The sequence below is a fragment of the Lacerta agilis genome, chromosome 7, assembly GCF_009819535.1.
Source record: "Lacerta agilis isolate rLacAgi1 chromosome 7, rLacAgi1.pri, whole genome shotgun sequence".
Lineage (NCBI taxonomy): Eukaryota > Metazoa > Chordata > Lepidosauria > Squamata > Lacertidae > Lacerta > Lacerta agilis.
Genome location: NC_046318.1, coordinates 74,847,203 through 74,871,353, shown reverse-complemented (window position 1 = coordinate 74,871,353; position 24,151 = coordinate 74,847,203). Strand labels below are relative to the sequence as shown.

Sequence of the window (24,151 nt, the reverse complement as noted above, 5' to 3'; positions counted from 1 at the left end):
AAAGAATTCTGAACTACGTAATTTTTATTTCCCTCCCACCCACCTCTCTCTCTCTCTCTCTCTCTTAACACCTGGGTTTTTTACGCAAGCAAACAAGTCTCGCATTCTTTAGCGCATGTAAATGCAGGGAAATAGGAGGCGAGATGGTCAGAATGACCTTTTCTAAAATTGTAAGCTCTCAGCAAAGCCTAAAAAAAATATTACAATCAATCCTTTCATAGCTAGAATATTTGACAAGGCGAGTGGCGAGTGTCACGACCTTCAGGGGAAACTGCAAAAGAGCCTGGGGGTTCAAGGAGGAACTTATTTACCATCATTGCACAACACATCAGCTTATCAAAGTTCCTGGCGATAAAGATGACATTAGGACTCTGAAGACGAGAATACTAACCCAGGGAACCAGGCAATTGTGCTGGGCCAGGAGATATTATCTAGAACGGCAAAAACCTTTTCCCCACTCCCCTTTTCTTTCTCTTAAAATGGAAGAGAGAAAGGGAAAAGGTTACATTTCTAGCTTTTATTGCAGGTGTGGAGTAGGGTTCAAAAAAAAAAAACCTAAAGCAGGAATGGTAAAATCAGTGGTTCTACAGATATTTGTCGGACTACAACTCCCATAGCCTCCGTTAGGCGTGTCCAATGGGTGTCTGACTAGACCACTTGTTCCCCGGCCGTGGCACAAGAACAAGGCCCCATTAAATTCAATGGAGCTTGCATGGGGGAAATGTCCCACTGGACTGTCTCCAAAATGAAGAGCGGGTCCCCTTCTTTGCTGCTGCCAGAAAGCTTTCCAAGCTTATTCTCAATTTTCATCCTACTCTTTTGGTTTTCTTTTCTTTTTCTTTTATGTATATATAATTTTATCAAATTTTCCGTTTTACAGTTAAAAGTACTCATTTTTACCTCCTTAAGATATCAGTGACTTCCCTTCTTCTCTTTCCATAGTTCATTTTAACGTATCATAAATCCCTGCAATATTTTACGAAAACTATACCACTCAGTATTCCATTACTGCATCCATCAAAACTTGTTTACGCTCTTGAATTTATCTTAATGCTGCCAGCGTTTTCAGCTGTACAATTATTTCCCATATATTCAAGAAACGTTTTCCAATCTTCTCTAAACGTATGTTCTTCTTGTTCACTTATTCTATATGTTAAGTCTTCAGGTTGTGCGTATTCTGTCAACTTAAGTTGCCATTCTTCTTTGGTTGGGACCTCACTCAATTTCCATTTTGGGGCTAAGAAAACACAGGCTGCAGTAGCAGCATACATAAATAAACCTTTTTTTGACACCTGAGAATTTCGGTCTGAATTATTCCCAACAGGAAGGACTCTAGGGGTGTTTTTTTTTTGGGGGGGGGAGAGTACTTTTAAACAATTTTTTCAATTCATTAAGGATCATTTCCCATTCTTTTCTTTTTCAGCTGTTCCACTTATCCCTTGAGGTGATTAATGGCTGCTATGATCGGTTACATTTGCATAGCTCAGTTGGTAGAGCATGAGATTCTTAATCTCAGGGTCGTGGGTTCAAGTCCCACTTTGGGCAAAAGATTCCTGCATTGCAGGGGGTGGGACTAGATGAACCTTGTGGTCCCTTGCAACTCTAAAATTCTACGATTGTATCTGACCTTCTCATCAAGAAGCTCAGAGGCATACTGTAGACCAGGGGTCAGCAAACTTTTTCAGCAGGGGGCTGGTCCACTGTCCCCCAGACCTTGTGGGGGGCTGGACTATGTTTTGGAGGGGGGGAGAACGAATTCCTATTCCCCACAAATAACCCAGAGATGCATTTTAAATAAAAGCACACATTCCACTCATGTAAAAACACGTTGATTCCCGGACCGTCCGCGGGCCGGATTTAGAAGGCGATTGGGCCAGATCTGGCCCCCGGGCCTTAGTTTGCCTACCCATGCTGTAGACTCACAATAACCCTACGAGGTAAGGAAAGGTCTCAGTCCGAGACACAAATGAGCAGAGATTTGAATCCCATTTATCCTGAAACAATAGCCAACATTTGGCCAATGAGTCACACAGTGACTTCTGGTTAGCACAGAGCAGCTAAACCAATGTCACTAAGATTCCCAGATCAATAATACTTATCACTAGTATTGCCTTATCTGAGTAAGCACTGGGTGTAAAACTACTGCTCTGTTCTTCAAGCAAGATTGAAACCGGGTCATCACTTAGTAATGGCCGGTGAGCTGGCCCAAATCAATTAGCTTTGATTATCTGGCAAAAATATTGCCTCATATTACTGACAACAAGGAATTCTATACAACCCATCAACATGATTTATGAAACTGCTGTTGTCAATTTATGCTCAACATCCCTAAAGTCCCTTCTCAAATCTGAGAGTTTCCCAGAAAATTCTGAGTTGATGTTTTTGGTTTTTTGGTTTTTTTTGCTGGAAAACAAAAATCACTTTGTAGCATAGTGATCCAACGAAGCATGTTCATTTTATCTGTGCTTCAGAAGCAAGTGGAGAACTTACGAAACGTCAAGATCCATATGCCAGCATACCACCCGAAATTTCACCGCATGAAATCACAACTTAAAACTCCCAACAATTTCCCAAGTAATGATGCTGCAATTTAAGGAATGTATCAACAAGCTGGAACGTACGAAGAGGAGGGCGACCAAGATGATCAAGGGTCTTGAAACCAATCCTGATGAGGAACGGTTGAAGGAGCTGGGTATGTTTAGCCTGGAAAAGAGAAGACCGAAAGGAGGTATGATAGCCATCTTCAAATATCTCAAGCGCCATCCCATGGAAGAGGGAACAAGCTTGTTTTCTCCTGCTCTGGAAGGTAGGACTCGAACCAAGGACGTCAAGTTACAAGAAAGGAGATTCCGACTAAACATCAAGAAGAACTTTCTGACAGTAACAGCTGTTTGACAGCTACAGGTAGGTAGCCGTGTTGGTCTGCCATAGTCAAAACAAAATAAAATAAAAAATTCCTTCCAGTAGCAACTCAGAGACCAACTAAGATTGTTCTTGGTATGAGCTTTCGTGTGCATGCACACTTCTCAGAAGGTGGTGGACTCTCCTTCCTTGGTGGATTTTAAGCAGAGGTTGGATGGCCATCTGTTCAGGATGCTTTAGCTGAGATTCCTGCATTGCAGGGGGCTGGACTAGAATCTATGATTCTAAGCACTAACCTTCCACAAGGTTTCCAGAAGTGGCTCTTACACCGAGTGAAAGATCACCAAAAAAAACCCAGAAATGATCCAGCAAGGAAACGTCAGGAAAACAGAATAAAGGGGTGCCTGAATGCAGCCCTATTGTTTTAAGTCCCAGACCTGTCACAGCTAGCCTGTGATTCCGAGCCAAGCCAAAAGACAAGCCTGCCCAAACAGTCGTGAAATTTCACCTTGCTTTGTTTGCCGCATACGTCTTAAAACAGTGGCTACCAAACATTTACAGAAGGGTGGCTCTGCCTGTTTAATTCCCTCTGTGTTAGCCTGCAAAGCTCAACAGGGAAGAGTTGCGAAATGACAAGCGATTATGGCACTCAGCAGGTGAGACACGGGAGATGAGAGGCCCCTGCAGTTGCGAAAATACCCAGATGCCAACTTTGCTGCCACATAAACCCAGACAACACCATTACTGGCCCCAACAAACATCAAACATACCATCTCAGGACTATTTAATTGCTCATCTTCTAACATTGTGTATGCAATCAAATGCCAACAGTGCCCTTCAACTCTCTATATTGGACAAACAGGCCAAACCCTACGCCAAAGGATAAATGGACATAAATCTGATATCAGGAATCACATGACAGAGAAACCAGTAGGAGAACACTTCAATCTCCCAGGACATTCTATACAAGATCTCAAAGTAGCTGTCTTAATACAAAGGAATTTCAAAAATAGACTGGAAAGAGAAGTGGCTGAATTGCAACTCATTACCAAACTTAAAACCATGGAGAGACCTGGTCTGAACAAAGACATTGGATGCTTATCTCATTATACATAACAAAGCCATCTTTAGCCATCTCACCCCTTGCTTTTTCCTTTAGGACTAATTGCAGTCATTAACAGTCGTCAACAGGTTTACCACACCCATCAGCCAATCACCCATTCCCACCACCCTTCTGAGTAATACCCCTCCCCACTCTCTCACTATATTTAAGGGTCTGGTGACTTCTGTTTCAGTGTATCTGAAGAAGTGTGCATGCACACGAAAACTCATTCCAAGAACAAACTTAGTTGGTCTCTAAGGTGCTACTGGAAGGAATTTATTTTTTATTTTTTATTTTGTTTTGCATTATGTTACTTCTCCGTGGTGTCTCCCTGCTAGGCAAATCTATTCGCAGGTGTTTCATCTTCAAGCAGATGTATTTCCCCAAGTATAGCTGGGGCAGAGGCTCTCCTCACTGCCTCTCCCGCTGTTGGGAAAAGCTACAACGGGCTGGGGAAACTTTTTCAACCCAAGGGACGCAGGGCCCAGTGCTAGACACTCAGATATAGAAGCTGGGTGCCAAAGGGCTCCTTAAACCAAGGTTGCAGTTGCCAAAACTGAATGTCTAGTTGCTATTTTGGCGCACAAGACAGCTCTCTATTTTTCAAGTGGGGTACTGACTGTGATTGATTCGCAGTTACACATCTGGCTAGTTCAGGTGACAACCTTGAGCTAGGTCTATAAGGAAGGCGCCAGGCAAGCATCTCTGGGGAGAGCACCCTACAGAGGTCACGGACCACAGCCACTGCATAGAATCTTAAGAGTTGGAAGGGGCAACCAAGAGTAATCTAGACCAGCCCCCTGCAATGCAGGCTTCTCAGCTAAAGCATCCATGACAGATGGCCATCCAACCTCTGCTTAAAAACCTCCAAGGAGGTCCACCACCTGTCATGTGAGTCTGTTCCACTGCCGAACAGCTCCTACTGTCAGAAAGTTATTCCTGACGTTCAGTCGGAATCTCCTTTCTTGTAATTTAAAGCCACTGGTTCGAGTCCTACCCTCCAGAGGAGGAGAAAATCAGTTTTTTCCCTCCTCCATGTGACAGCTCTTGAGATATTTGAAGATGGCTATCCTATCTCCTCTCGGTCTCCTCTTTTCCAGGCTAAACATAACCAGCTCCTTCAACCGTTCCTCATCAGTCCCTTGATCATCTTGGTTGCCCTCCTGTGCACACATTCTAGCTTGGAATTGGACATTTGATGAGTATCCCCTCTATTCCTTCTTCCAAGTCGTTTATAAAGACGTTGAAAAACAGAACCTAGGGCAGAAGAACCACAGTGGGTGTCAAGGCAGAGTCTGGAGGTCAATTGTGCGTGAGACTGCCAGGTTTCCTGAACACAGGTGTGAGCCCATTTCCTTGACGGTGCCATGGGAGCCACATTCGTTCCGAGATTACTTGTGCTCCCAGGCACAGCTGGTTCGGGAGCTGCCACGGAGGCAGAGGGGGTGAGTGGCAGGGATGGTTTCTAGCCAAGAAATCCCTCTGTTAAAGTAACTGTGCGAACATAGATTCGGTACCGTCGACAGGAATGCTGACTGGGACATAGTTAATACTGTACTGGTGGGTAAGTGTTGGGAAGAGGTCAGCAGCGATTTCCTGGAGTTTAATTGGTCACCGGGCCGCAGCGCAGTCACACACTTCTGGTTAAGGCTGTGTTTTGGCAGCCCTCCGTTCCAGACGGTGGCTGGTTTTCAAAGCCCAGCTGTCTGCTCCTGGGGCTCCGGCCAGGGCAGTTTTCATCCTGCTGCGTTCTATTACTCAGCAGCCTTTGGGCAGAGGATCACTGTGCTCAATTATGTGTTTGGGTTTTTGTGTATTTAGGCCAAAGATAGTCTTGTTTCCCAAAAAGAGTTCTCCCCCCCCCTTCCCTTTTAAAAATCCACCCACTTATCCCTAGAGAGCCGGAGAAATAAGCATTTTGAAAGAGCCGAGTTCTACTATGTCTGTGCGAGTCAGATTGTGGTGTGTTTTTTTATTTTATTTTTGCGGGATTGGGGAGGAACAGAGAGAGCATGCCTGCAATAAGTGGCTTTTGCTGTGCTGCGGATCAGAGGCTCTGTGTGTCGTGGGCAATCATGGTTTCACTGATGAAAGCTGCTGTCATTATTGCCAGCATCCGATGTGGTTTAGCATTCTCTTTAATCTCCTCCTAGCAGTACTGTTCGGCTTTGTGTGTGTGTGTGTTTGGGTGAAATTTGCATGCTAGCGTGCGTATGTCTGTGCCAGTGCCGGATTTACGTATTAGCTAAGCAAGCTATAGCTTAGGACCCCTCTCTCTTGGGGGCCCCCAAAAAATTAAAAGGGACAAAACAACTGGATGTACATTAATAATAATAATAATAATAATAATAATAATAATAATACATTTATTGTCATTGTACAACCTGTGTACAATGAAATTGAATGAACCTCCCCCCCAAAACACTCAGTCTCGTTGCACTCTCTGTGCTTATCAAACAACACCCCACCTCGCAAGTCAATTTCGCCATGTTATTTTCCATTCAACAGCCTAACAGCCCACGGATAGAAGCTAATTTTCAGCCTGTTGGTACGGCCAATTATACTTCTATATCTCCTGCCCAAGGGTAGAGGATTAAGGAGGTGATGGCCGAGAGGTGATTAAAGAGGTGATTTCCAAAATATAAGATAAAAGCAAATAAAATAAAACCTACATATAGCAAGTGTTTTGTGTTGTGTAGGCTCCTATGATATAAGTAACAGGCCCCGCCTGCTAGCCTGTTCCCTAAAATATCACTACTTTGCTCATTTCTATATAAAGGGTGCCTACATTCTGCATGGACCGGTTGCAAGGCAACATGTGCAAATGGCTTTAGATACCTATTAGGGCCACAAAATACCATATAGCATATATTCAACACAAAAAAGCGACACATTTGTTGTTAACGAAGGACAGCTGGACATATAAAGAGCTCCATTACCTTCAGTAGCTCAGGGCCTCATCAAACCTAAATCTGGTCCTGGTCCGTGCATAGAATTATAGTCAAAAGGGACCACAAAGGGCATCTAGTCCAACCCTCTGCAATGCAGGGATCTTTTGGCCAATGTGGGGCTTGAACCCACAACCCTGAGATTAAGAGTCTCATGTTTTACCAACTGAGCTAAGTAAGAAGCTCTTCTACATAGCTCTTGCATAGGTAAAGGGACCCCAGACCATTAGGTCCAGTCGCGAACGACTATGAGGTTGCGGCGCTCATCTCGCTTTATTGTCCGAGGGAGCCAGCGTACAGCTTCTGGGTCATGTGGCCAGCATGACTAAGCCGCTTCTGGCGAACCAGAGCAGCGCATGGAAACGCCGTTTACCTTCCAGCCAGAGCGGTACCTATTTATCTACTTGCACTTGGACGTGCTTTCAAACTGCTAGGTGGGCAGGAGCTGGGACCGAGCAACGGGAGCTCACCCCGTCGCAGGGATTCGAACTGCCGACCTTCTGATCGGCAAGCCCTAGGCTCTGTGGTTTAACCCACAGCGCCACCCGTGTCCCTAGCTCTTGTATAGCTCTTCTACAATTGCACCCAGAAATCCTGCTTATGTGTGACTCTTCCCCCCACAACCCCACCCCAGTTAGCCAAAAGTAGTTGGAAGTGAACCGTTTGGTGATGCCCAGGGTCAGGCAGGAGATCAATAAAGCACACTAACAGAACCATAATCCCTGTGCATAAAATATGCACAGAGAAACATTTCTCCCACTGAATTCCACAGAGATCACTCTCAGGTAGTCGTCCACTGGGCTGCAGACGTAAAGTCACAGAGCATCTGCTTTGAGTTGAATCCCCAGCTTCTCCAGCTAGGGCTGCCCCCCCCCTGCCCAAAACGGAGGAGAGCTGCTGCCAGTCAGTGTAAGCAATGCTGGGTTAGACGGGCGACCGGTCTGACTCAGCGCAAGGCAGTTCCCGATTATTCCTGGTGCCCTTTAAAAACAGCCGCAAACAGCTCACCGTGAGTCGGCAAAGGGAGAGCTGCATCAACAGAGAAAAATCCGAGGGCTTCCTCACCCAGAGAGCAAATTCCACAGGCTGCGGTTCCCCGGGCTGAACAATGAGAGCTAAAATTCCAAAACAGAGGAAGTGATAAAGTTACAGCGATTAAAAAAAGAAGAAGAAAAGCATTCCAGCGGATGTACAGTAGCATCCTAAGCAAAATGGAATTTCCTCGCAAGCCGTGTAATAACAGAGTCAGTCCGCTGACAGAGATTGCTCCAAATGACCGGTGGAGGGGGGGGTGGATGCCTCTCCCAAAGCTTTTAAAACCAACATTTTCCTGATTTTTCGGTGGGGAAAGAAAGTACAAAAAAAAACAACCCAATGCTTCGTCCTGAGCACATTATCCGCATCTCCCTACAGCACAGAAAAAGAACCTCACAAGGAAGGAATGGATGGATTGACCCAATGTACGCAAAAGAGAAGAATCAAATGATATACTTAAGCTTTCAGACAGCAAATCACAGTGATTTTTTTTATACTAAATACTTCTATTGCTAACGTTTCTCTCCTTTTGCCTTCTTTATTTTTCTCTCTCTCTCTTTCCCCTCTCTTTATCTCTATTTTCCCTTTGTTTTGTAACTTTGGTAGCTGTGATTTTGCCAAGGAGGTGGCTGCGGGCATCCTCTCGAAGCCCCTACCCAAAGGAGCATTTTCCAGAACCTTCGTGTCAAGCTGGGACTCTGGGTGGTTGAATAAAATCTATGCATATAAATGTTAGGTTGTATTGCCTGAGAAGGGCCATGTGGGATGTATGATTACTAGAGCAGTCCTGTTTCCTAGAACGGACACACAGGGGAATGTGGCTCCAGACAGGGAGGACTTCTTGCCATACCTGCTCTGGAGCTTCCTCCCCCTGTGTGTGGCCAGGTAGATGGGCAATGACCCCAGCTGACCAGATAAAAGGGCTGGCCACGCAACCATCTCTCTCTTGGACTCTCTCTCTCCTGGCTCTTAGCCAGCGCACGGCTCAACCTTCACATTGGATGGAGCCCACAAGCTACATCTCAGACTTCCTTTTCACTGTAACCACAAGATAAAGCCTGCCTTCAGATTACTGCTGTGAACCGAATAAGAGTACAACTTTATTCTTACTTTTGAAGAAGGCTGTGTTGTGCTGTTGTTGTTTTAAGAGGGAAATACAGTAATACCTCTGCGAATGTCCGCCTTGTCCGGCGTCCGTTCCGGCGAACGTCCGCGGCAAACCCGGAAGTACCGGAGCAGGTTACCCAGGAACAATCCAGACTGGATTGCTTAATTCAGGGTTGCCAACTCCCAAGAGACTGCGATCTACTCACAGTTAAAAATTGGCAGTGATCTACTCCCTTTTTGGGGGTTCAGGTCAAAATTGTTGAGTTTTTTCAGGGAGGAGGTAAAATGTTGAGCTTTTTTTTAGGGGAGTCACAGTTGTTCAGCTTCTTTGGGGGGAGCCAATGATCTACCAGTGATCTACCGCAGACATCCAGTGATCTACCGGTAGATCACAATATACCTGATGGACGTGCCTGGGCCTTAATTAAAGGATTCTAACGAATCATCAACTTGCTTCCAATAAGTTGCAAAGGGAATGCGCTCTGCTGTTTACTCACTAGCGTGAGCGTGGGACAAATAACATCAAAACAATATATCCTCTCCTACCTTCCTTAACATTTGCACAGTTCAGGTGGGTGGTGAAAACCCATCTTCTCATTTTTCTCCATCCCCCAACCCTCTCAAAATGAGCTCCAAAACATTAGGGGAGCCGCCAGGACAGATTTTGCGGGAGCTCAGGCGGAGGTGTAGAAATGGAAATGCTGCTTTGCCTGCAGAACTTCGCTTGTGGAGCACAGGATACAACCCACAGTTTGTTATACCTTACTATATGCATTAGCACATGCTTTCAAAGAAGCAGATTCCATCCATTTGCTGCTAACCACCACCATCCTCAGCTTGCTTAGTCAGATCTGAGTCTCACAAAAGGTCAACGGACTCCCCAGGAAGCCTGCATCAGATTGCAACCCTAAGGAGAATCTGGGAGCTTCCACAAAACTTGCAATTTTCGTGCTTGCCTGTGCTGGGTACTGGCAGAACTCCACCTTCGCTCCAAGCAAGCTATTGCTATTAATCACCGCAACATTTCTGTCTCCTGCCAAGATTCCCTCCTCCCTGTGCAATGGTGCGATATACTGACCTCAGCATGCACCAAGCTTCCGATAGCACTCCCGTAATCCTAAAAAAAAGGATCAATCATGCATCTCTGAAATCAGCAAAGACGAATTGTCCCCAGAATGCAATTCAGCCTCTTGCTGTCCACAACAAGGCGTGTTCATCACAGAGAACAGCAACAAGAAAACAATAGCTCTGGGACAGAAACTCTCCATCTCCAAGCACACAAAAAACCCAAAAAAGCATATGGCCCCTGCAATTGTGATCACAGTATCATATGGAAATATGGCAGCCAAGCCTCATGAACAGCATGTTTTGCAGTACAGTGGAAACTTGGTTCTCGAATGGCTTAGTTGCCAAACAAATTGGCTCCCAAATGCCAAAAACCCGGAAGCAAGTGTTGCGGTTTTCAAATGTTTTTCGGAAGCCGGACGTCCAACACGGCTCTACTTGAGTGCAGGAAGCGGCCAATCGGAAGTCGCGCCTTGGGTTTTGAATGGTTTCAGGAGTTGAACGGACTTCCAGAACGGAATAAGTTCAAGAACCAAGGTTCCACTGTATTAGAAGGAAAATTTCTGCAGGCTGCTCAGGACAACACATCAGCTTGGTTCACACTTCTTTTTAAACCACAGTTACATTTAGCTTAAAAGTGAGGGTGCAGGGCTAAAATCGCAGGTGCTTTAGCGCCTCCCTCGCTCCTGCCACACTGCCAGGAGCTAAACTATGGTTTGCCTTAGCACAGGCATAGGCAAACTCGGCCCTCCAGATGTTTTGGGACTACAACTCCCATCATCCCTGACCACTGGTCCTGTTAGCTAGGGAAGATGGGAGTTGTAGTTCCAAAACATCTGGAGGGCCGAGTTCGCCTATGCCTGCCTTAGCGGCACACCCAAATCCAGGCTCATAGTTTGAGAGCCAGTTTGGTGTAGTGGTTAAGAGCAGCAGACTCGTAATCTGGGGAACCGGGTTCGAGTCTCCACTCCTCCACATGCAGCTGCTGGGTGACCTTGGGCTAGTCACACTTCTCTGAAGTCTCTCAGCCCCACTCACCTCACAGAGTGTTTGTTGTGGGGGAGGAAGGGAAAGGAGAATGTTAGCCGCTTTGAGACTCCTTCGGGTAATAAAAAGCGGGATATCAAATCCAAACTCTTCTTTCTTCCCAAACAACCCACAAGCAGCAATCCGAGAACAAACCTTTACAAACACTCTTGGTTTGCTTTGGAGAGAAACAGACTGAACCAGGGTCCTGACGCAACGCTAAGCCTAGCCATGGTTTAGCTATGATTAGCGTGGCGGTGGCAGGAGCAAGGGAGGAAGCATGTTGTCTCATGTTCAACTTCTTTCACTGTGCTTAAAAGGTCAGGAGTGATATGTCCATGTTTGGGGGGGGGTACAGAGAAAGAGAGCAAGAGAACGAATTCACCGCAAACTTTGAGAAACTGTATATCAGGTAATCACAGACGTACCTGGCTAGCACATTTGACCCAATGGGAAACAGTAGGGCAGGGAGTCTCATGTTCAGACTACTGGTGGCGCTTTCCCCCCAGCGTCCACGCACATTAAAAAAAATTAACCACACCAAAAAAATATGCATACTCCATCGACAGCGGGGGAAATAATCCATCTTCGGCAATGTTATCTTGGTATGAACATCCAGAATGAGGGGAGAAGGGAGCACAGGAACAGCCAAACTCTTTCGTCCCTCCCCACGCACATATTTCGTCCGCAGCTGGCATTCTCCGGAGTCTTTGGGCGGCTCAAGAAAAGTCCCACGGCCTTGGGCGTCCTTGAACGAAAGGAACAAGATGTTGGAGGGGCTGCTGCGTCTATTGGATCGCTCCGGAAATCAAGACTGAGACCTTGGAAGAGGGAACAAAAGCAAGGAGAAACTGTTACATGGAGCAGACAGAGGATGAGACGGGGAGCTGCGGGTGGGAGACTAGGCTGGAAATTGTTCCACTTGCATGATAAATGTAAATTTTCCCTTTTCCTTACAAATGGTTGTCAGAAAGGCGTGGGGGGGGGAGGGAGAAAGAAGCCTGATCTCTCAGTAAGCAGTCACCAAAGGATTGCTTTTCAGCACCTCGGTTTGCAGAGGATGGAAGGCAAGGTCAATTCAAGGACAAAGGGACTCCCTTGTCTGAGAAAGACATCAAACATTAGGTGGGGAGAGAGACAGACAAAGAGAGGAAGAAGAATCAAAGGCTGCTAATGAGGAATTTAGCAAACACTGTTGGCCTTCTTTCGTTAGATTCAAACAAGCATACAGGTATATCCCCCCCCACACACACACACACCAATAAACTCAGAAGGTCAGTGGTTCGAATCCCTGTGACGGGGTGAGCTCCCATTGCTCGGAACCTGCTCCTGCCCACCTAGCAGTTCGAAAGCATGTCCAAGTGCAAGTAGATAAATAGGTACCACACCGGCGGGAAGGTAAAAGGCATTTCCGTGCGCTGCTCTGTGTTCGCCATGGGGTCACGAAGAGTCGGACACGACTGAACAACTGAACAACAACAAGAAGAAGAGCTTATTCATTGCATTTATATCCCACCTTTTTCTCCAAGGAGAACATGGTTCACCCCGCTCCTCAGGTAATTCCTACAACGACCCTGAAGGTTAAAAAAAAATGTCCAGTAGCACCTTAGAGACCAACTAAGTTTATTCTTGGTATAAGCACACTATATGCACATGAAAGCTTATACCAAGAACAAACTTAGTTGGTCTCTAAAGTGCTATTGGACAATTTTTTATATGTATTTCGACTGTGTCAGACCAACACGGCTACCTACCTGAACCTAAAAGGTAGGTGAAGAGGCTGTGACTGACTCCAAGGTCACCCTGTGAACTTCACAACCAAGTTGGGAACTCCAATATCCCTCATCGCTCAACTTCGCTATGAGAGGAAGCAATGGCCCAACTCACAGGGGCATCCAAGCAGAGGAGACACCCCTAAGGGAATCCCGGCCCCAACTGGAGGGCTTTGTTGACATGTCTCAGAGAAAGAAAAGGATCCAATCTTGTCTCCACCCCCACACAAGGTGACTGTAAACTGAGCTCCTTCTGAGCCTTAGCCCCCCCCCCCCCCCGGTAAAACAGGGCAATGCTGTCCAACTTACAAGTGCTGCCACAATTTAAGACCTCCAAAAAGTCCTCAGAACTTTTAGGTCCAGGACAAACAACAGGAAGAACCTCTTCACGAAACTCCCAAATGAACTTGTGGAACTCACAGCCACTTGATGTGGAGGGGACCTGCAAGGTCTGTTGGTTTAAGGATCAGACCAACAGACAGGCAATGGGTTCTATCAATGCCACCAAACAGAACTTCCAGGTTCAGAGACGGAATTATCTCCAAATGCCAACTCGCGAGCCTAAATGATGCTGCGTTCGTGTCCTCTTGGGAAATGAAGCTGTGGGCTGGATGGAGCTTGCCCTATTCTGCCAGGGCTCATGCTTATATTCTTTTTTTTAAAAAAAACCTATTATTATTTAACCTTGAAACCGCAATCAAAAGATACCCGTTGTGGATGCAGGCTGTTCAGACTGCATTGGCTGAAACCAATGCACAAGTTGTTTCCTAATTGGGGAGGATGTGTGAGGTGGATGTGGCAAAACATGAAGCATTCCATAGTGAATATGGTTTATCTTTGGAGGCCGTCCAAACACTGCCTGTGTTTGTGTGTGCGGTTAAGGCGGCTGTGTTTCTACAAGCAAGTCAAGGGAGGGAAGGGGAAAGTGATTTATTTCGCGGTACCCAAGCGCTGTTGTCACTCCCCAAAGCAACGCTGCGTTTTGTTTTTTGCTCAACGCACGCATCATCCTCGGCAATTCATCAGAGTGTGCCGGCTGCGTGGGAAAAAAAGAGGAGCTCCCACTCTTACGAGAGACGCTTAAAATGCAATTTTGAATCTGAGGCACCTGCACTGCGATGGCACCAGGGCCGGATTTAGGTTTGATGAGGCTCTAAGCTACTGAAGGGAATGGGGCCCTTTATATGGCCAGCTGTCCTTTGTCAACAACAAATTGCCGCTGTTTTATTGTGTTGAATATATGCTATATGGTAATTTATGGACCTAATAGGTATCTTAGGATGCGGGTGGCGCTGTGGGTTAAACCACAGAGCCTAGGGCTTGCCGATCAGAAGGTCGGTGGTTCGAATCCCCGCGACGGGGTGTGCTCCCGTTGCTCGGTCCCTGCTCCTGCCCACCTAGCAGTTCGAAAGCACACCCAAAAGTGCAAGTGGATAAATAGGTACCGCTCCGGCGGGAAGGTAAACGGCGTTTCCGTGCACTGCTCTGGTTCGCCAGAAGCGGCTTAGTCATGCTGGCCACATGACCCGGAAGCTGTAAGCCAGCTCCCTTGGCCAGTAAAGCGAGATGAGCACCGCAACCGCAGTCTCGTCCGCGACTGGACCTAATGGTCAGGGGTCCCTTTACCTTTAATAGGTATCTAAAGCCATTTGCTAATAACAAAATATTTTATCAAAGTAACTGTTTAAATGAAATACAATTAAGAAGCATATTAATAGTGAATTTTTTGGGGGGACGGGCCAAGAGAGCTATAGCTTGTTTAGCTTATGCATAAATCCGGCATTTTGTGATGCTACAGGGACATCATTGATGATTTTTGAACCCTGGAGATGGCCACAAGAGTCCATCTTCCTGTTATCACCATGGCCAACCAGATACCCATGGGAAGCCCAAAAGGAGCCATTAGCTAATTAAAATGCCTGCGGGCTTGTTTTAGCTAGATAAAAGAATTGCTGCAACTTAACGCTTATGACTCTGAATGCTCAGGGTTGGATGAAGCAGAAGAGGGGGAAAAGAAAGAGTGACCTTATCTCCCTAAGATAAGCCACTGAACCCGCAAAAGCTAAAAAGGGCACCTCCGAGCCCCCCACCCCACCCCACCCCCTTGAAAGGTTCTTGGCAGAATTGCATCACTCTGATTATGGTCTGAGATAGCAGCACACACAGGCATAATCTCCCTGTCATTTCTTTTCATTTGGGTCAGCTATCAGGCAGGTGAGAGACCACCTTTAACCGTTTGCATTTTGGAAAGGGGGTAGTAGATAACTGCAACAAAAGACAAGCAAGACAAGATCAGAGCTTAAAACAATAGAAGCAAAGTTTTGGTTTAACACAAAGCATTTTCAGGTAAGTGCGTAAGAAGGACCCAGTAGTTGGTCCGTCTAGTACCCTGCTCTAGAATCACAGAATTGTAGGAAGGGACCACAAGTGTCTAGTCCAACCCTCTGCAATGCAGGAATCTTTTGCTCGACATGGGGCTCGAACCCGCAACCCGGAGATTAAGAGTCTCCTGCTCTACGCACCAAGCCATCTCTAGCCTTGTAGTTTTCTGCAACTGTTATTCAGAAGCACCATGTCTCTGACAGAAGATGCAGAATGTAGCTACTAGGCCCTGATGGTCTTATCCCCTAGCATCCTGTTCTGAAGAAGTATATCTGAAGAAGTGTGCATGCACACAAAAGCTCATACCAAGAACAAACTCAGTTGGTCTCTAAGGTGCTACTGGAAAGAATTTTCTATTCTGTTTCGACTATGGCAGACCAACACGGCTACCCACCTGTAATTTAATAAATGATTTTAATTACGATAATAACTATTCTATACAGGTGGCGACCATTTTGCCCAGGGGTTCCCTTACTCCCTCCACCTCCAGCGTATCGGCAGAGTGCCCATAAGCCCCCAAACTCTCCTCCCCCCCCACACCTTCTTCTGGATCCAAAACTACCCATAGCTCCCCCCTTCACGCCAAACTGAACCACTGCAACCGGCCCTAACCAAACTCAGATGTTACCATTTACTGCAGGGTTATTTGCAACCAGAAGTTCCAGCACAGCTCCCTACCACATAAAAAGAGAGCCTGGTTGGCTTCACACACACACACACACACACACACACCCCAAAAAATTGCATTTCAAACCCCAGAAAAACTGACTTGCCAATCCCAGCCCTAAATTCATAGAGATACACACCCGGTTAAGTCAAACTATTTCCTCACAAACAAAGGCAAATTGGCTGCTAGTTGTGAAACTGGGCTGGGCTGCTCTGCTACAAAGCCACCCATCTCTGCCTTGCTTATGTGTCCCCTCCCATGGGCTAATGGTCTTTCAATGGGGGTGGGGGGGCACTCAAAGAGATTAAAGGAAATTGAGCATCTCTTAAGCCTCTTGGTATTATGTCCTGGCTAAGTGCTGCATCAATCACAAGCCAAAGATCTCTCCCCCCCCCCCCCGCCCATCCTATGATTCCAGCAAGGCAAAATATATTCCCCATGGGTGGATTATTGGTCCACTGGCCCATAGAGGTTTTGTTTTTGTTTTTTTAACTTGCTTACAGGGCTTAATTGCATTTAAAAAGGAGAAAAGGAGCCGGTGAATGAGAGCAAACTCAATTTTCCGAGCCTGATGCAGACAGAGCCAACTGAATTTAGAAGCAATTTGACAACTGGAGGTCGGCACTAGATTGCCCCGCTCAGAAACCAGACGGACAGCCAGCCAATTCCCAAGCTGCTGGCTTTAATTAACGGAAAAGAGCTTACAAACCAAGATTTAAGGACGTAAGGAGAGAGGCCCTGCTGGACCCTGGACCAAAGTCCCCATCAACTCCAGCGTACAGTTTAGCATGGTGACCAACTGCTTGGGAATAAGCTGGTTGGCAGTGGAAAAAACTCCCATGAGAGATGGTGGACTCTCCTTCCTTGGAGGTTTTTAAAGCTGAGATGGGATGACCATTCGACTTGGATGCTTTAGCTCAGATTCCTGCATTGCAGGGGGTTGGACTAGATCAGTTTCCCAAACTGGGGTCTCCAGCTGTTTTTGGAATACAACTCCCATCGTCCTTAGCTGGCAAGATGATGGGAATTATAGTCCAGTTTGAGAAACACTGGACTAGATGATAAAGGAAAACTTTTAGAAGACATCTGAAGGCAGTCCTGTATGAGGAAGTTTTTGATGCTTGATGTTTCATGTTTTTATATATGCTGTAAGCCGCCCAGATGGGCGGGGTATAAAGAATAAAAATTATTATTATTATTATTATTATTATTATTATTATTATTATTATTATTATTATCCTCAGGGTCCCACAAGCAGAATGCGGGCACAATCGTCCTCTCCAGCTGTTGTCAACTGCCCTATGAGGAAAAGTTGCAGCACTTGGAGATTTTTATCTTCGAGAAAATGTAATTAAGAGGTGATATAAGAGAAGTTAAAAAGAGAATCTTAAAAAGCAAAGACACGAGAATCTTAAAAAGCAAAGATATGAGAGAATCTTAAAAAGCAAAGACATCACCTTGCCGACAAAGGTCCGTATAGTTAAAGCTATGGTTTTCCCAGTAGTAATGTACGGAAGTGAGAGCTAGACCATCAAGAAGGCTGATCGCCGAAGAATTGATGCTTTTGAATTATGGTGCTGGAGGAGACTCTTGAGAGTCCCATGGACTGCAAGAAGATCAAACCTATCCATTCTCAAAGAAATCAGCCCTGAGTACTCACTAGAAGGACAGATCCTGAAGTTGAGGCTCCAGTACTTTGGCCACCTCATGAGAAGAGAAGACTCCCTAGAAAAGACCCTGATGTTGGGAAAGATGGAGGGCACAAGGAGAAGGGGATGACAGAGGATGAGACGGTTGGACAGTGTTCTCGAAGCGACTGGCATGAGTTTGGCCAAACTGCGAGAGGCAGTGAAGGATAGGGGTGCCTGGCGTGCTCTGGTCCATGGGGTCACGAAGAGTCGGACACGACTGAACGACTGAACAACAACATGATAGAAGTTCATAACAGAGGAAGTGGATAGAGAAAAGCGAGGAGACAGCATGTTATTCTTAGCAGGAGAACCACATGAAAATGATTCACAGATGGTATTTAGTTCTGAGTAGGCATGCTAAGATGTATAAGACTGGATCAGATAAGTGCTGGAGATGCAAAGAGGTGGAGGGAATGTTCTTTCATATGTGGTGGACCTGTAAAAGGGTAAAAGAGTATTGGGAAATGTTTCATAATGAATTGGGGGAAAAAATATTTCAAAGTACTTCCCTCCCCCACCAAAAAAACAAACAAACAGTCCTTTCTGTTGGGGATAATTCGGACTGAAATTCCGGACTGAAATATTTATGTATGCTACTACTGTGGCCCGTGTTTCATTAGCCCAAAAATGGAAAATGAGTGAGGTCTCAACCAAAGAAGAATGGCAACTTAAGCTGACAGAATATGCACAACTGGCAGACTTAACATATAGAATAAGAGAACAAGAAGAACATACGTTTAAAATGTTTACTGGATATAGTAGTACTTTGGTTTACAACCATTATCCGTTCTGGAGGTCCGTTTGTAAACCAAAACAGGTTGTAACCCAAGGCGCCCTTTTGCCAATGGGGCCTCCAAAAAAAAATTGTTTGTAATCCAAAAATTTTTTGGGTTGTAATCCAAAAAAAGGTTGCAAACCGGGACACGCACTTCCGGGTTTGACGTGTTTGTAATCCAAAACGTATGCAAACCAAGGTACCACTGTATATGGGAGATAACTGTGTACAGCTGAAAACGCTGGCAGCCTTAAGATAAATTCAACAGTGCAAACAAGTTTTGATGGATGCAATAATGGAATACTGAAGGGTATGGTTTTTGTAAAATATGCAGTGATTTATGATATGCAAAATGAACCATGGAAAGAGAAGAAGGGAAGTCATTGGTATCTTAAGGATGTAAAGTGAGTGTTTTAAATTGCAAAACAGAAAAATTAATAAATTGAGGACAGGAGGCTGCCCTGGATGGGACAGTGGCCTTATTCAGCAGCAGGCTATTCTTCTGCCCTTTACATCCCCCAGCACTTAGTATTCAGAGGCAGGATGCTGGAGCTTTATCCTCCCTGAATTGCAGGATTTAAGTGTCATCTTAAACCTAGGACCATCCCTTCCCTGCTCCCAAGACTCAATTTGCAAACTATTTATAAACATCCCTAGTTTTAAGCAATGCAAATCACCGCCTGTTAAAAGCAAATTAAGAGCTATCAGAGCCTTTCACGCCAGGGGGCCCATCAATGCAGATCAGATAAGGGCAAGAGGACACAGGACCAGTTTCTTTTTTGGTTCTGAGCCATCCAGCACAACAGGATTGCATATCTCTTGCGCATACCAGCTCAAGGTGCAAAAAGAGTCTTCAGCCTATTAAACTCGCCACTGGATAAGGAGGACTGGCAATTAAAAGTGATACAATATGCAGAACAAAATCCTTCCAGTAGCACCTAAACTTATTCTGCTTTTGTGGGCAGAATAAGGCATTTCCATTATTTTCTGGAACATAGAGGATTTTTTAAAAATAAAAATAAAAAACTTCCTCTCTTCTGCGGCCTCCTGATTCTGCTGTGCTACCCCTTAGCTGTGGGGAATATCAGGGACCAGGAGTCAAGTACTAATCAGGTCGAAACAAAATAGAAAATTCTTTCCAGTAGCACCTTAGCATGCACACGAAAGCTCATACCAAGAACAAACTCAGTTGGTCTCTAAGGCAGTGTTTTTCAACCTTTTTTTGGCAAAGGCACACTTGTTTCATGAAAAAAATCACGAGGCACACCACCATTAGAAAATGTTAAAAAATTTAACTCTGTGCCTATATTGACTATATATAAAGTAATTCTCTTGAATAGGAATCAAATAAACAATTTTTTCCCACGGCACACCAGGCAACATCTCGCGGCACACTAGTGTGCCGCGGAACAGTGGTTGAAAAACACTGCTCTAAGGTGCTACTGGAAAGAATTTTCTATTTTGTTTTGACTATGGCAGACCAACACGGCTACCCACCTGTAACTGGTACTATTCAGGTGATGGTGCTGAGGACTCTGAACCAGAAGGCAGGGGGCTGTGGTCCATGTCCCTCTGGCCACAGGTTGCGGCATTGCCACACTTGGACTCTGAAGGCTCCACTGAATCATGGAATCATAGAATCGTAGAGTTGGGACCCAAGGGTCATCTATTCCAACCCCCTGCAACGTTGGAATCTCAGCTAAAGCACCCATGACAGATGACCATCCAACCTCTGCTTAAAAACCTCTAAGGAAGGAGAGTCCACAACCTTCTAAGGGAATCTGTTCTAACGACGAATAACTCTTACTATCAGAAAGTTCCTTCCAGTAGCAGCTTAGAGACCAACTAAGTTTGTTCTTGGTATGAGCTTTCGTGTGCATACTGGAAGGAATTTTTATTTTTATTTTTTTTATTTTGTTTTGACTATGGCAGAACAACACGGCTACCTACCTGTAACTGGAACAATATGCAGAGTTAGCAGGTCTAACGAAAGTAAAATAAAGGAGAAAGGAGATCAAGTGTGCAAAGAGGAGTGGGGAAATTGTGTGGGGTTTTTGGAAAATAACTGGAAACGAGTCAAAACACTAGCAGGATTAAGGTAAATTAAACAGTATGGTATGTAATAAAGGAGAGAAAATAAGGGGAGAAAGTGAACCAAATATAATAATATGCAGGAATGGTGGGAAAAATCAAAGGAACTGGGGAAAGTGAAGAAGGCAAGCCGTCAAAAGTTTAATTATAAAGAAAGATATTAATGGTGGAAATGTACAGGTGAAACTCGAAAAATTAGAATATCGTGGAAAGGTTCGTTTCTTTCAGTCATTCAACTTAAAAGGTGAAACTAATATATGAGATAGACTCATGACATGCAAAGCGAGATATGTCAAGCCTTTATTTGTTATAATTGTGATGATTATGGTGTACAGCTGGTGAGAACCCCAAATTAACAATCTCAACTTTGGGATTCTCATCAGCTGTACGCCATAATCATCACAATTATAACAAACAAAGGCTTGACATATCTCGCTTTGTGTGTCATGAGTCTATCTCATATATTAAACTCCAGTAGCTAATGAAAACAATTGCTTACATAAATGGACTTTTCCACGTTATTCTAATTTTCCGAGATTCACCTGTATATATCTGAATCTGAATGTGATTTTGGAAATGGTAATAATGAAAGTTATATTTTTTAAAAAAATTAATGAAATAAAATAGATGAATGAATGAATAAACCCGCCACTATAAGGATTCTCCAAGTTAAGCCAAAGAATACCGGTAGTCTAACAGGGTTGCACTTGAGAGTTGTGGCAGGTTTCACAACTTTGGGCTCACCCACACTAACTTCCCTCCCCACTTTTCCAGTCCGTGCCTGGGCACCTTTTTTTTTGCCCTGCTACTGTCTCCACAAAAACCCGTTTATTAATGCTCTTGGGAAGAGTGGGTTCCCAATTTCCAACAGTGCGATGCAGTAGCAAAAAAGAAGAAGAAGCTAACGTTATACTAGGCTGCATCAACAGAATACTGTGTCCAATTCTGGGCACCACAATTTAAGAAGGATGTTAACAAGCTGGAATGTGTGCAGAGGAGGGTGACCCAAGATGATAAAGTATCTGAAAACTAAGCCTTATGGGGAGCGGTTGAAGGAGCTGCGTGTGTTTAGCCTGGAGAAGAGGAGACAGGATACCCATCTTTTCATACGGAAAATGTATGAAAATGTTTGTTTAAGTATTATTGTAGTAGTTTAGTATAAAAAAATAATAAAAATTATATGTTAAAAAAAAAAGGATACCCATCTTCAAATATCCCCAGGGAGCAAGCTTGTTTTCTTGTGCTCCAGAGGGTAGGACTCGAACCCATGGCTTCATGTTACAAGAAAGGCGATTCCGACTGAACACATGGAAAAACCTTCTGGCAGTTAAGAGCTGTTCAACTGTGGAACGGTCCCCCTCAGGAGGTGGTGGACTCTCCTTCCTTGGAGTTTTGTTTTAAGCTGAGGTTGGGTGGCCATCTGTCATGGATGCGTTAGCTGAGATTCTTGCATTGCAAGGGGTTGGACTGGATGACCCTTGGTTGCCCCTTCCAACTCTTTATGATTAAGGGTGATGTGAGCTGCAGTCATAGAATCATAGAATCATAGAGTTGGAAGAGACCACAAGGGCCATCCAGTCCAACCCCCTGCCAAGCAGGAAACACCATCAAAGCATTCCTGACAGATGGCTGTCAAGCCTCCGCTTCAAGACCTCCAAAGAAGGAGACTCCACCACACTCCTTGGTAGCAAATTCCACTGCCGAACAGCTCTCACTGTCAGGAAGTTCTTCCTAATGTTTAGGTGGAATCTTCTTTCTTGTAGTTTGAATCCATTGCCCCGTGTCCGCTTCTCTGGAGCAGCAGAAAACAACCTTTCTCCCTCCTCTATATGACATCCTTTTATATATTTGAACATGGCTATCATATCACCCCTTAACCTTCTCTTCTCCAGGCTAAACATACCCAGCTCCCTAAGCCGTTCCTCATAAGGCATCGTTTCCAGGCCTTTGACCATGTTGGTTGCCCTCCTCTGGACACGTTCCAGCTTGTCAGTCTCCTTCTTGAACTGTGGTGCCCAGAACTGGATACTTCAGTCCCCAGAAGTATCTGAAGGACACAGCATTGGCTACCCTTGGATCGTATCCTCCAGCTGAGACACACTTTCAATGGTACAAACCATTCCTTTCTGCAATTTGCTTCTCTGCGAACCACCTCTCCTCAGAAAACATGATTCACCCCACCCAGTATTGCAAGCCTCATTTGAATAATGAAGAGCTACTTCAAAGGACAAGCTTCCCAGACAAGGTGTGCTTTTATGTTTGGAGCAGAGGTCTGGCTGCTAGGCTTGGGAGATGCAATGCTACTCAGTCCGAGCCTGTGATCATGGCTAAATGGGAAGCTGGGAATCATCAAAGCCTTGCAAGGGTGGATGGCTTGGGCGGATAGGTTACACGCAGCTCTGTATAACGCAGCCTTGTAAATAACTGAGCAGGGAGAGGGGGCCGACATTGCCCTGCTTCCCCAGAGCTGGGGCTCCAGGTGGCAGGGCGGCCGGCTTGCAGCCCGCCCGCCGGCGCGCGAGCGCCTGGCCGCTCATCCCTCGCCCGCCGGCGCGCGAGCACCCGCTCCAACACCACGCCCCTCACTCCCTGCTCACCCACCCCCCCTCCCGAGGGGCGGCCAGTGCGGGAGGGAGGCGGGCGGAGAGGCGGCAGGCCAGGGGCACCGAGGGATTGCTGCGCCACGGCGGCCGATCCCTCTAAGACGGCCCTGGTGCCACGCTTCCGTTTAGCGTGTTACGCTGAGGTCTGTTTGGTTTTGCTATTTATTTAATGTTTTTGTAGCTCTCTTTTTTTGTGACTGTGTGGAACTCAGTTCAGTGACTGACTGATTGATTGATTGATTGATTGTGTGATTGCAGTACAAGCTTCCATTTTATAGATCAGTGGTCTCGTTAGATAGTAAAATTCATGTTTAATTGCTGTTTTAGGGGTCGTTTTTAAAAGTCTGGAACGGATTAATCCGTTTTGCATTACTTTCTCTGGGAAAGCGCGCCTTGGTTTTGGAACGCTTTGGTTTTGGAACAGACTTCCGGAACGGATTAAGTTTGAGAACCAAGGTACCACTGTATTGTGTGGAAGCTGCAACGGCGCAAAATCTGCGGACTGGAGAAGCTGCAGCAGGTATAGGTGGGCTTAGCGATCTGTTTGCAGGATCCCATCATCTCTGCGCGTTGACCACACATGCTGAGAATGATGGGAGTGCGAGTCCAACAATATCTGGAATCAGGCCAATTCTGCATATTGAAAGAGGATATTGAAGCTGATGGATTGTGCAGAAATGGCGAAATTGACCGGGAAGATTAGACACCACAAGAAGACCAATTTTTTAAAAAAGAAATGAATGGATTAACTTTATAGAATATATGAAGCAGCATTGCAAACATTTAAAATCGTTAGTACTTGCAATATACAGTGGTACCTCGGGTTACATACGCTTCAGGTTAAATATGCTCCGCTAACCCAGAAATAATGCTTCAGGTTAAGAACTTTGCTTCAGGATAAGAACAGAAATTGTGCTCTGGCGGCGCAGCGGCAGCGGGAGGCCCCATTAGCTAAAGTGGTGCTTCAGGTTAAGAATAGTTTCAGGTTAAGAACGGACCTCCGGAACGAATTAAGTACGTAACCA

General features: G+C 45.4%; 1 non-coding gene across 1 annotated transcript; it reads left to right on the top strand.

Moving 5' to 3' along the window:
* The first annotated feature begins 1,473 nt into the window (after nt 1-1,473).
* On the top strand, nt 1,474-1,548 carry TRNAK-CUU. The gene has a single exon. It is a non-coding gene; the product is annotated as a tRNA-Lys (tRNA).
* The last annotated feature ends 22,603 nt before the right edge of the window (nt 1,549-24,151 follow it).